The following is a 14,115-nucleotide window of genomic DNA, read 5'->3' as shown; positions in this document are numbered from 1 at the left end:
GCCGGAATTTATTTTCCTACGCCGTTTTTACCGGCGGTAACTTAACCGCCTGAATACTACAAAACCGCTAGAAAAGGTTCAATTTCCACCGGAAATGAGAGATTTTCCTGTAGTGTTAATTCTTTGATGTCAGCATCAACCTTAAAGTAGAAGTGCTAGGTTAAGGGTGTAGTTCTTCTAGATGTTGTATAATGCTAGAGTGCGACCATCTTGTAGCTCTCTTTCGGCATAGATTAGCATCTACTGATCTGTAGGAAAACATTGTTTGTCCTTGATCATGGTCCTTATATTGCAGATGGTTTCTGAAGGCACCACTTGGAGATTAAACTTATTCCCTTGGAGGATCCTCACAAAAAATTGCATCTATATTTGACGAAGAACATAGAAAAAAAATCAGAAAAATGAGATTATTTTGTTAGATACTAAAGAAAATTTTTTTAAAGATTGATATGATATATTTATCCAACTTACCTTCTCATTATCTATTATTTTAATTGATGTGCTAACTATTTTTCTATCAGCATTCTTAATTGTTATGGAGATTTCCATATGTTAGAAAAAAATTTGAATGATAAATAGAGAAACAATCCTGCGAAATCTTGCACGAAAACAAAGCAGCAGCTTATGAGATAAAAAAAAGGTCTAATAACATTATAAAGATGTGTTGGAAATCTCATTCGCTAGTGAGATTGCCTATTCGACTGAAGTTTTACACGACAATAAGACAAATTATTTTGGTGGGATATCCATTTCCACCTGGGCTGCTTTGCACCTGTACCATAACAGCCCATGCATAATCAGCTGGTCCTAGAAAGGCTTGGCTTATTTCGTTGGATTATATTAATTATACTCTTTTAAGTATGACACTATAATATTTTTGGTGGAACATTTGTCTTATTATACCTTAATTTATAGATATTTGCATGTACTTCGTCATACTTTTAAACCATGCAAATTCTATGCTTTGATCAATATCAGTTTCTTCTGGTTTGCAAATGCAAAGGAGCGGCAATAAATTTTGCAATTAGGACAAGCTTTCCCCTTTGCAATTTATTATAGTGTGGGCTAATATTGGAGATTCTATGTACATCTGTGCAAATAAACTACTAATATAATACCAATTCATTAAAAAATCATTAACAACAAAAAAAAATTGCAAGATTGTGTTTTGTCTGAATACCAAATCAACTGGCTAAAAGAAAGGTTGAAGTAGTTTTATTGAAAGATTTGAAGGTAAGTAAAGAAAATGGTGAGGTGGTAGGACTTGGGGCAATATTATCGGCAATAGGAGGAGGAAATATGCGGCAGATGGAAGAGCAAGTTCAGTGCTTGTGAGGCAATGTTAGGTTGTATTTGCTCAAATAGGAGGGGGCTTACATATGGTAGGTAGGGCTTCGACTTGGAGGAGAGCAGAGGGAAGGGTCGGTGGGTGTAGTTGGAGACGGCGAGAGAGATGGCGTCAGATACAGGCATTGGGTCGGAGGTCTTGAGTTGGATGGTTGTGTCGAATGCAGGGCTTGGTGAAGTCGGCTGCTAGGTGCGAAGGAATGTCATCAAGTGAAGCAAGGGGGTCAGAGATTTGCGGATGGGGTTTGATTGGAGGCTAGTGGTGTCATGGGTTAAGGCTTGCAAACTGAGAGAGGAAGGTTGGGAGCTCTGCGACAGGGAAGAGGGAGTTCGATTTCACGAGCTTGCGTGCGAAGGGAAGTCACGGGCAAAGGGAAGGTTTGTGTGCGGGAAAAGGATGGATAAAGGAATAAAAAGAGCATACCCGGTCGGAGAGGCGCCAGAACATGCTGTGGAGGAATCTCCAACTCTTTCATGAGAAGATTTCTGGGCGATATGAGAAATTTTGTTCAGCTCTAAAATAAATAAAACAGAGGAGCAAATAGCGGAACTTTCTTAAAAAGTCACTCAGTTCTGGCTTTCACCAGTTTTATCAAAGAAATAAATATTTTTCTGCTTTTCTAATGTAAATTTTGAGCATCTCAAAATGAAACTTTTATTCCCAGCGAAATATGGTTTTGTTACATCAAATCTAGATAAAAATTGGTAAATAAAATTGACTTTGCATATATGATTAAATTTTAAAACTTGTAACTTTTGCTTTCAAAATTTAATTTAATATAACTAAATCTTAGTTTAATTTCAATAGACCTAAATCCTTAGTTAATTTCACAAAAAGTAATATATTAAATTAGCATGCAAAATTTTGACGTGCCATATGTCAATTTGGCGAGTCTCCATCTCCAACCACACCCGCCAACTCTTCCCTCTGCTCTCCTCCAAGTCGAAGCCCTACCTATCATATATAAGCCCCCTCCTATTTGAGCAAATACAACCTAACATTGCCTCACAAGCACTGAACTTGCTCTTCCATCTGCCGCATATTTCCTCCTATTGCCGATAATATTGCCCAAGTCCTACCACCTCACCATTTTCTTTACTTACCTTCAAATCTTTCAATAAAACTACTTCAACCTTCCTTTTAGCCAATTGCTTCAACACTCAGGGGTGTTTAAAACAAATATTTGTTACTTTCAGGTGACAGATCTCCAGAAATTCTTCAACCTATCTACAACTACTCTTCAGAATCAAAATTAAGAGGTTTACATTTTTCTGCTTTCTTATTCGCTATTTTTTATTCCTATATGTTCATAAAACTTTTGATAAAAAGTCTATCTGTGATTCGTGGTATATAAAAAACAATCAACAAAACATGTTTTATAAAATTTTGGATCATTCAGTGAGAACATAACAGCATGACCAACTTCTACTAAGTTTTTTTTTTTTTAGATCTGTCATTTTGTTAGGGAGTATCATAACAAGTTCATGGATCAATGACTCATTCTAAGAGGAATGTTCCAATTTATCGTTTACAATACTAGTTTTGATGCCAATCCTTGATATAACAATTTTAGTTTAAAATTAGTTTTCAATTAAATTAGTTTTCAAATAAACTCGGATTGCAAGCTCATTGGCGAATCGAGTTTCAGCCGACTCGGCTCACTTACACCCCTAGTTTGTATGGATTAGTTTTGTTGTTTGGTGGATTTTATTTTCATCTAATTTTTGCTTTTTTGTTGATATTTTATTCATCAATAATGTTATTTGACCTTTTTTTTTTTCTTATAAGTTGATGCTTTGTTTTCGTGCACACTCACAAGCAAGATTTCACATGGTTGTTTCTTTGTTTATCATTCCTTTTTTTTTCACAGATGGAAATCTCCCTAACAATTAAGAATACTGATGGCAAAACAGTCAGCACATCAATTAAAATTACAGACAATGAGAAGGTAAGTTGGATAAACTATATCAATCTTAAAAAATTTCTTTGGCATTTGACAAAATAATCTTATTTTTCTGATTTTATTTTCTTTGATCTTCATCAAATATAGATGCAGATTTTCGTGAAGACCCTTCAAGGGAATAAATTTGCTCTCCAGGTGGAGCCATCAGAAACCATATGCAATATAAAGACGATGATCAAGGACAAAAAAGGTTTTCCTACAGATCAGCAGAGGCTAATCTATGCTGGAAGGGAGCTGCAAGATGATCGCACTCTATCGTATTACAAAATCCAGAAGAACTACACCCTTTACCTAGTACTCCGACAGCAAGGTTGATGCTGACATCAGAGAACTAATGTCCTGGAGAAAGATAGCTATTTATTTTGATTATGAAATGTTTATTTGAATTTGGTTTATTAGTGAGAATGGCATGTTTGGGCCACAGAACTTGGTTGATGTGTGATGTTTCATCGTGTTTGGGTCACATAACTAATTATTTCCATCTTGGTTGATGTGTGATGTTGTTTTGTGTGATTGGATATGATTGATTATGTGATCATTTTCTATGATTTGTGATGGACATATTAGATTACTTCTAAGTTAAGGGTGATCTAGATGTTAATTCAATTTGACAATAAATTTCCTTAAATTGGAGTTTTGATTGTCCCAAGTTTAATTCTGCAAATTTTCAATTTAGATTTGCATCAAGTTTTGTGCCCAATCACGACAATTTTTTGGTGACATATCAATTAATCCCATTTTTGGATGTCAAAGCTTACAGAAACAGAAGTGTCGAAGCTTTGGAAAAATTGTCGATGTGAATTACAATTTTAGACAAATTACGAGGCTCAACTGCTCCATGAGTGTCAACGTCGACCTCTCCTCAGGGTTGTTAACCAAGTAAAATGTCATTGGTCATGATTTTCACATTTATTGAAGTTGGCGGGCAGATTGGATAAAAAATATCACAAAATTGAGCTCCAAAACTCTTTTGGTTGCTCTAACCAAGTAAAATATCATAAATTACTTTGTGGATAATAACATTTTAAAGTTCAACATTTCCTCATTTTGGAATTCCTACAACAAAAATAAAATAATTAACAAATATTTAAAAATAAAAAAAGGGAGGAGAGGGCTTAGGGTGATTGAATGCGGTGATGGGCAATGACAAGCTACATGAGTTAGGGTGAGGGATGAATGAGAGAGAGAGAAGGGGATATTGTTTGGTGTGGAGGGGAAGAAGAACATGTGGACTAAGGTTAGCCATGAGGGGAGCCGAGGAGGAGTCTGCTTGATTTACCTAATCATTTGCCATTGAGCCACACGATAAAGAGCTTGAGGACCGTCACTCCCTTGTAGACTATAACATATAGAAAGGGTCTACGCTCCACCTCATTCTCCGCCTCCGTGGTGGGTTGTAAGTATTCGGCTCATGCTCATGGTTGCTAAGCTTGTGGTCAAGGTATCTCATAGCGGAGAGTACGTCTATCTGATAAATCAAATATATAAAAATTTCTTAGTTGAAACCAATTCTAAGAAAAATCGTTCTCCTCATCCTTATCATTGCCACGTTAGTTAGATCCCGTTATGAGATGGTGGAGATGAATTTTGAGGAAGATGATAAAGATAATTGGAAGGAAAAAATATTCTCCTTAATTTTGTATTATAAATTTTGTATAATATTTATAGATATAGATTGATAAATAAAAAGGAATGTGAATTAACACTCATAATGAATATAAATTTAATAAATAGACTATATAAAAAAGAAATCAAAATGAAAGGAAATTAACACCCATGATAAATGTCAATTTAATGCGTACTAAAAAAAGAGAATGTTAATTAACACCACCAATGAATCAATTTAATACATAGATAAAATGTTAAAAATAAAAGGAAAGTGAAATAATATCCGTAATAAATGTCCATTTAACACAATGAACAAAATAAAGAAACCAATAATAAAAAAAATGTTTTAATTTATATTTTCAATATGTCCCGTCCAATTGGTGTCAAGATGGAGGCATATTAGATGATACCAATCCTGACATTGGTAACACCACCGCCAAATGAAATAAGATACGCAAATAATAGTTTTGCACCTTGTCTCGAACAATTTTTTTACCTTAATTTTTAGAATTGTTGCGTCCTTAAGTATTTGCGGCGGTAGAAAAATATATAGTTTAATGTCTTAACGTTATATGAAGATCCAGCATACAATTAGATAAGTGAGAGGGTGCAGCGTTCATAAGAGACATCAGAGTTTTTACATGGAAACCCCTGAAAAGGGGAAAAAAACCACGGGTTTGGCCTAATTTGAATGAATCTACTAGTATTTGCAGTCGATTACAAAAGAGGTCCTTCCTTTGGAAAATGTCTTGGCTTGATGTCATAAATGTACATCATATAGAGTGAATTACATGGTGGGAGTTACAATAATCAACATAGATATGTTTGTTTGGTCGGCACGACCATAGTCGATAGGTTGGAGGCCGGAAAGATCGTTTTCTGGTGATGGAGGTCGGAAGGACCATTGTAGGCGACGAAGGTCAGAAGGATCATAATCAGCAGGAGACCGGGGTCAAAAATACCATTGTCTGGTGATGGAGGTTGGAAGGACCATTGTAGGTGACGGGGGTCAGAAGAATCGTAGTCGGCAGGAGACCGGGGTCTGAAAGACCGTAGTAGGAGGGCGGTACTTTGGGAGAACTTTCGGCGTCAAGTGGTGGCCCAGCAGAAGTTCGGGCCTCGAGTAGTGGTCTGGTAGAAGTTCGGGCCTCAGGTGGTGGTCCGGCAGAAATCGGAGACACAGGTGGTGGCCTAGTCGAGCACAAGGCCTCAAGTGGTGGTCCGGCAAAAGTCCAGGCCACAGGTGGTGGCCTGGTGGAGCACAAGGCCTCAAGTGGTGGTTTGGCAGAGCAACGACGTTAGGCGGTGCTTCGACGGAGGTGAGGGCCTCAATTGGTTGTCCGGCGGAGCAATGGCATCAGGCGGTGGTCCGACGGAGGTGAGGGCCTCAAGTGGTGGTCCGACAAAAGTTCGGGCCTCAGGTGGTGGTTTGGCGGAGTAAGGGCGTCAGGCGGTCGTCCGACGGAGGTGAGGGCCTCAAGTGGTGGTCCAGCAGAGCAACAGTGTCAGGCAGTGGTCCGACGGAGGTGAGGGCCTCAAGTGGTGGTTCGATGGAAGTTCGGACCTCAGGTGGTGGTCTGGAGGAGCAACGGCGTCAGGCGGTGGTCCGGCGGAGGTGAGGGCCTCAAGTGGTGGTCTGACGGAGCAACGGCGTCAGGCGGTGGTCTGACGGAGATGAGGGCCTCAAGTGGTGGTCCGACGAAAGTTCGGGACTCAGGTGGTGTCCTGTTAGAGCACATGGCCTCAAGTGGTGGTTCGGCGGAGGTGAGGGCCTCAAGTGGTGGTGCGGCGGAGCAACGGCGTCAGGTGGTGGTCCGGCGGAGGTGAGGGCCTCAAGTGGTGGTCCTGTGGAAAAACGGCTTCAGGTGGTGGTCCGACAGAGGTGAGGCCTCAAGTGGTTGTCCGGCGGAGTAACAGCGTCAGGCGGTGGTCCGGCGGAGTTGAGGGCCTCAAGTGGTGGTCCGTGGGAGCAACGACGTCAGGCGGTGATCCGGCGGAAGTGAGGGCCTCAAGTGGTGGTCTGGCGGAAGTCCGGCAGTGGTTGAGGAGGTGCTTCTTCCTTCCCTTCCTTCTCTTCTTCCTTGGATCGGTCCTCTTTCAAGAGGAATGAGGGGTTTATTTATAGATTTCTGGAGTGTCATGACCCGTCAATATGTGAGAGATCAAGGGTAAATGGGGAGTGGTTGGATGGACGACCGATATTGAATCCCTTGATCATACACCGTTTGTCAGACATTTGAAGGTCTTAATGATGTCAGAATTTGGCGATATTGGGCTCGTTGGATTTGTCTCGTCGAGCCGCTCAATTCTACTATAAGAATGTCATGTGTAAGAACTGTTTGGTAACCCAAATTGTGGTTCGAACGCCCCGTTCTTCACTCCGCTGAGACTCATTTTTGGTTCGTGCTGCGAAATAAAAACCGCCTCTTTTCCGGTCCTTTACTTCTTTGTTTGCGGGACTTGCTTTGATTTCACTGGTGCAATTTTCAAGGCTCGCTGTTGGATTCGCGTCGCTCTCACCCGCCGAGAATATTTCTCTTGGATAATTGGATTCATTTATTTGTACGGTGACAACTCCTGCCATATCTTTCTTTTGGCGCAATTGAATTTGTTGCCAATTTGCTGTTTTTATTAGGGCTTCGAACGGAGTGTTAGGCGCGACCTCAGGCGATGGTCCGTACGGCTTCTAGATCGCCATCAAGCTGGCGGAGGCGCTCTCCCTCCCCGTTCAGTCATAGGTACAGCAGCAGCTGGAGAAGAAGACGTGATCGGAGCGGATCTCCTTATTCATATAGGTGGATGAGCTTGTTAACTCCAAATCCTTAGATTGGTCCTGATATTGTTTCTGTTATCTTGGTTTTTACACTTAACTCGTCATGGTAAACAATTACTTTGTTATGGCTTGTGCTTAACATTCCTGGGAGATAAGCTGATCACATCCATGAGGGCGATTATTTCATACAAATTGTGGGCGGTATTGATCAAGAACTGTAATTTGGGTGGTAGTTGGAAGCCCAGTTTGTATTACGCTTGTTGATTGATTGCTCAATTACCATCGATCATGGAATCAGGTAAAAGTAGGTTCAATTTAATATAGACAATGGTTTCATGATATAGCTGTTTTTGGTCATTTTGTTGTTTTGTGAGTAACGGATATTAATCCTATGAATTCTACGTTGCTAAACATATTTCAATCTCAAGTTACTGTGCAATTTGTTCAATCATGGCAAAATAAATGAATCTAAGTTCCTAAAGTACTAATATAAGCTAGTTTTGGAGGTCTAAGAATAGCTGTTTTTGGGTGCACAGTAGAACATATATGATAGAAAATACTTGATTTTAAGTATTTCCTAGCCAAATCCGAAGTAAAACACGAAGAAAACGGCTGTTTACAGCAGAAAAACAACAAGAGCAGTGGCTAAAATAGAGAAAATTGAGAGAAATCTAGGAAGAAATCACTCCAAAATATTTTATTTCAATAGTAGATGCAAGAAAACAGGAAAAGATACAATGTTCTTTAATTTGAGAGGGAGAACAACTCTCCTAATCTCCGGCAATGCCAAGAGCCCAACACAAGCAAATCCTAGATTTCAAATCTCATTCAAATTCAAGTGAAACCCTAACTCCTAATTAAAGCAAAAAGGATTAATTCAAAATCCCTAAACAGTCCCTTGATTCAAATTTTCCCTCCTAAAGCTCATTACATTAAGTGCTTGGGCCCACAAGGGCTGTCCCCCCCCCCCCCCCCCCCCCCCCCCCCTTCGCCTCCCCCCCCCCCCCCCACCTGATCTGGTTTCCGCTCCCCTTAGCCTGCCTGGAGTAGAAGAGGACCGATCCTTGCTGGATTGGTCCATCCAACCCCTCCTGGACCGGCGGCATAATAATACTCTCCTCCCAAAGACTCACCTTGTCCTCAAGGTGAAAGGAAGGGAATTGCTCTTTCATTCTTTCCATTGGCTCCCAAGTAGCCTCGAAATCGGAAAGGCCCCTTCATTTAATCAGCACTTCTTTGTTGCCTTCTTTATCAGATCTTACTCCTGTAAGCTCTTGTGGCTATAGTATTACTTCCAATTCCTCAGTCAGTGTCACTGGTAAATCCGTACTAGCTGCATGCTCGTCAATAGCTCTCCTTAACTGTGATACTTGAAAAAATGGATGAATGGTAGCTGATGGGGGCAACTTCAGTCGGTACGCCACTACTCCGATTTTGTCCAACACTTCATAGAGGCCGAAGTACCTTGGTGCTAATTTCTCATTCCTCCTCTTCGCCAATCTCCTATGCCTGTATGGTCGTAGTTTTAGAAATACCTTCTCCCCACTTCAAACTATATGCCCCTCCCGTATGAGTCTGCCTGCCTCTTCATGATATGTTGTACTCTCAGGAAATGTTTCTTTAGCTCTTCCAGCACCTTATCCCTTTCCTCCAGGTACTGCTCTACTGAAGAAATGGGTGTACTTCCTCTCCCATAGTGCACTAGGTGTGGGGGCTCCCTTCCATAAAGCACTCTAAAGAGGGTCATCTGAGAGAAAGAATTGTACGACGTATTATACCAATATCTGCCCATGACAGCCACTTTGCCCACATCCGCGGTGTTTCAGAAGCAAAACACCTCAGATAGGTTTCCAAACTTTGGTTTACCACCTCTGTTTGCCCGTCAGTATGTCGATGGTAGGCAGTGCTTCTATTTAGGATCGTGCCTTGCATTCTAAATAGTTCCCTCCAAAACTGGCTGAGGAACACTTTGTCTCGATCAGACACAATCGATTCAGGAATCCCATGCAGTCTAACAACCTTCCTGATAAATGCGGATGCTACGGACACAATAATGTAGGGGTGTCGTAAGAGGATGAAATGTCAACCCAAAAGATAAAGCTGCCACTTCTGAATTGTCAAGACAATGACCATCAACTCCCTCTCATATAATGACTTCAGTCTTGCCCTAGTTGACAGCACTTGACTGAAATATGCTACAGGACTGTAGTTCTGCATCAATACTGCCCCAAGTCCATATCCTAATGCATCCGTCTCTACCACAAAGGTCTGATTGAAATTTGGGAGAGCTAAAACTGGTACTGTCGTCATGGCCTCTTTCAATTTCTCAAAGGCCCGAGTTGCTGCCTCTCCCCATAGGAAGTTGTCCTTCTTCAGCTGCTCAGTCAAACGACCACGCAATGGAGCTGTACCCCTTCACGAATCGCCGGTAGTACCCAGTCAAATCTAGAAAACCCCTCAGCTCCCTTATGTTCCTAGGCCTTGGCCACTTCTGCATTGCCTCAATTTTACTCAGATATGCCGCCACTCCTTGGCACACCACATGTCCCAAGTACTCCACACTTTTCTGAGCAAAACTGCACTTCTTCAAATTAGCCTTTAACTGGTGCTCCTGTGGGACTTCCAGAACCACCCTCAAGTGTTCCAAATGTTCCCCTACAGTTTTGCTATACACCAGAATGTCATCAAAGAAGACCAGGGCGTACTTCCAGAGGTACTGCTTGAATATTCTGTTCATTAAGGATTGGAAAGTAGCAGGAGCATTAGTCAACCCAAAGGGCATCACTAAAAACTCATAATGCCCTTCGTGTGTCCTGAACGCTGTTTTTGGCACATCGGCTTCCTTCATCTTGATTTGGTGGTAATCAAATTTTAAATACAGCTTAGAGAACAACACAACCCCATGCAGCTCATCAAGTAACTCATCAATCACCAGAATTGGGAACTTGTCTAGTACAGTGCCCTTATTCAGAGCATTGTAATCCACACAGAATCTCCAACTCCCATCCTTCTTATTGACCAGGAGGATTATAATAGAAAAAGGGCTAACACTTGGCCTGATGATCCCCGCCTCCAGCATCTCCCGGATCAACTTCTCAATCTCATCCTTCTGGATCTGTGGGTAACCGTAAGGGCGGACACTGATCGGTGTCTCCCCTTCCTTCAAAGTAATGGCATGCTTCAGCTCCCTCTAGGGTGGTAAACCCTGCGGATGTTGGAAAACCTCGCTGAACTGATGTACGAGAGGCTATAGTGAGGGAATAGTGCCTTCTTCCTCAATTCTGATCCCTTCCAATCGGTGTAACTCCACCAAGTAGCCTCCCCCTTCCTCCTGGATGGTCCGGATTAGGGGTTTGAGTTACACCCCAGCCTTGGTTAGCCCAGCATCTCCTTGGATCACCCTTCTTCTTCCCCCTTTCACCAGCTCCATCCTTAATGTCCCCCAATTGATCTTGGTATCCCCCAAGGTCTGCAATCATTTCATCCCAAGGATGACATCCGTACTCCCCAATTCCAAGGGAAGGAAGTCTTCCTTCACATGGATCCCTGGGATCTTCAGTACTATTCCTCGACAAACTCCTCTACCCATCTCCACCTTCCCGGTGCCCATCATTACCCCATAACCTCCCGTATCCACCAGCTCCATCCCCAGCACATCAACAATCTGGGTGGAAATGAAATTGTGTTGCCCCACTATCTATCAACACCACAACCTCACGGTCAAAGATCTCTCCTTTCACCTTCATTGTGTGACTCGAAGTGAATCCCACTACTGAGTTCAGAGAGACTTTTGCCACGTCCAGATGCAACTTCTCATCCTCCACCTCTGGGCCACTCCTACCTCCCTCTTCGTCTTCCTCATCTTCACAAACGAGGAGAACCTGAAGAGATCGGTCATTGCACCTATGCCCCGATATGTACTTCTCATCACACCTGAAGCACACCCCTTTTGCCCTTTTCTCCTGCAGCTCCTTCTCAGTCAGCTTTCTGAACTATCCACCGTTTCCTCCTCCCATCTTCTCCTTGGGTACTTCCTTCATACTTCTAGGGCCTGCCCCTTTTGCTGGTAAGAAAGTGGTCATAATCCTGTACGACCCCCCTGAATAGTTTCCTCGAGTCCCTCTTTCAGACTTCTTCTGGTCCTCCACCAACTAGGCCAACTCCATGGCCTTGTCTACATTCCTTGGCTCCTACACTCTGACTATTGTTCTTATCTCCGGTTTCAGTCCCTTCATGAAATTCCCTTCCAGGGCTGACTCCGAGATATGATCCAGCCTACTAGCCAGATACTCATTCCTGTCTTGGTAATCTGCCACCGTGCCCTCCTGGGTAAGGGCAAAGAATTGCTCATAGAAGTCTCCTCCCCCCCATCGGCTTGGAAATGCTCTAATAAGCATTCTTTTAACTCCCGCCAGCTCCGAATAGGCTCCTGTCTATCACGCCACTAATACCAGGCTAAGGCTTTTCCCTCCAAGCACATTCCCGCCGTTGTCAATTTCTCCTCCTCCGTCAGCCCATTGATAACAAAATATCGCTCTACCTTATAAATCCACCCATGTCCATTCTCACCTTCAAAGATGGACATCTTCAGCTTCCTCACCTTTGGATCTCCTCCATTTCCCCGGTATCCTCCATAACCTCCCATTCCTCGAAGGGGAAGAGCTCCCCAAGTGTCCCGATCATCCCTCCAACGATTATACTCGAACCCCTCTTCATACTCTCCCCTTCTCCCTTCAAAATCATCACCTCGACGCTGAATTTCTTCAGATTCAACTCCTCGACGATGAAGTTCCTCCCTTCTTCCTTCAAAATCAGCCCCTCGACGCTGAATTCTTTCAAATTCAGCACCTCGGCGATGAAATTCCTCCCTTTCTCCTTCAAAATCTACACATCGATGTTGGATTCTTTCAAATTCAGCACCTCGGCGATGAAATTCTTCTCTTCTTCCGACAAAATCAACCTCCCGTTTGTCGTATCCCCTACTCAACTCCTCCCTCGAAAGCGGTTCTAGCGGATGCATCCCATCATCTCCCTCTAAAATTTCCACTTCCGAATTTTCTCTACCCCTAAACGGGTTAGGGTTTCCTCCCCTTCCATGTCCGCCGACGGTTTCAGATGATGCCGGTTTTTGCTTTTCTTCAATCATTTTTTTCATTAATTCTTCTAGCGCGACAAATTTTCCATCCATCTTCTCATGAATGGATGAAAATTGATTTTGAAAATCTGAGTTCTTCTCTTTGAAATCTATCTTCAATTGCCCTAGCTCCACTTCCAAGACCTCAACTTTTCTTCCGGCCATAGTTCCTTCTTAGAAATTGAGAGATCTTCTTCCGATTGGACAAATCTACTGCTGAAATTTCAGAAATCCAGCCGCCAACGGTCCCAAATCGATGCTCTGATACCAATTTGATTGGAAATACTTGATTTAGGGTATTTCCTAGACAAATCCGAAGTAAAACACGAAGAAAACTGCTGTTTACAGCAGGAAAATAGTAAGAGCAGTGGCTAAAACAGAGAAAATTGAGAGAAATCTAGAGAGAAATCACTCCAAAATATTTTATTTCAATAGTAGATGCAAGAAAACATGAAAAAATACAATGTTCTTCAACTCGAGAGGGAGAATAACTCTCCTAATTTCCGGCAATGCCAAGAGCCCAACACAAGCAAACCTAGATCTCAAATCTCATTCAAATTCAAGATGAAACCCTAACTCCTAATTAAAGCAAAAAGGGTTAATTCAAAATCCCTAAACAGCCCCTTGATTCAAATTTTCCCTCGTAAATCTCATTACTATATTATCCTGACCTTTTTTTTTTTTTTTTAACTTTGTGCTGTGCAACTTCTGCTTATGGAAGCATTTACTTCCATTACAATGTTTATGTTAATTTGGCTGTTAAAGGATAAAGAAATGTCGTTAAGTAATCTATTATGATAGCAGTTTGTCTATGACCTTGATGTGATTTCAGAATAGTGGTGACAGTGGAATTTTATATTTTGTTGTTTTTCTTTCTTTTATATCACCAGGTTTGATAAGGAGACAATTTTTAAAGACTACAAAGAAATGTTAATTCGCTAATTTGCCTTACATTCTTTAAATTTGATCGAGAATAGAAATGCTGGTGGATTACTGATTCTGAACATGACTTGTTTGTTGCTGATACTACTGCTGGTGAGATTTTCCCGTTACCTGAAAGTTTATAAAGTTCCGTCGATGAACAAGAACTTCTGCCAAAGGATAAGCATCAATGCTACTTCTAGTAAGCCTGGCCTTTTGCCCATGCCTATCTCATCCTATGTAGAATTGTACATTTGTTATTTCCTCTTCTTATGAACTTACCATGTTTTGGTTTTATTAGTGTTCTTGTGTCTACATAATTATCTTTTGTACCTAATTAATGCAACGTTCACCAATGATAGGCTTCA

At 41.7% G+C, this 14,115-nt stretch overlaps 1 long non-coding RNA gene across 4 annotated transcripts in view; it reads left to right on the top strand.

The window, feature by feature from the left end:
• The first annotated feature begins 7,292 nt into the window (after window positions 1-7,292).
• The window catches only part of LOC110106731, a 34,651-nt gene continuing 27,828 nt past the window's right edge, over window positions 7,293-14,115 (top strand). For 3 of the 4 annotated variants that reach the window (XR_003700449.1, XR_003700446.1, XR_003700447.1), the window contains exons 1-3: window positions 7,293-7,481; window positions 7,575-7,990; window positions 13,717-13,949. This is a non-coding gene — a long non-coding RNA (uncharacterized LOC110106731). Of the gene's footprint in view, window positions 7,487-7,574; window positions 7,991-13,716; window positions 13,950-14,115 lie in introns of all 4 variants that reach the window. The other variant, XR_003700448.1, reaches the window with a different exon arrangement.

This window comes from Dendrobium catenatum, unplaced genomic scaffold (genome assembly GCF_001605985.2).
Source record: "Dendrobium catenatum unplaced genomic scaffold, ASM160598v2 fragScaff_scaffold_390, whole genome shotgun sequence".
NCBI lineage: Eukaryota > Viridiplantae > Streptophyta > Magnoliopsida > Asparagales > Orchidaceae > Dendrobium > Dendrobium catenatum.
This window is presented reverse-complemented; position numbering and strand designations above follow the sequence as displayed.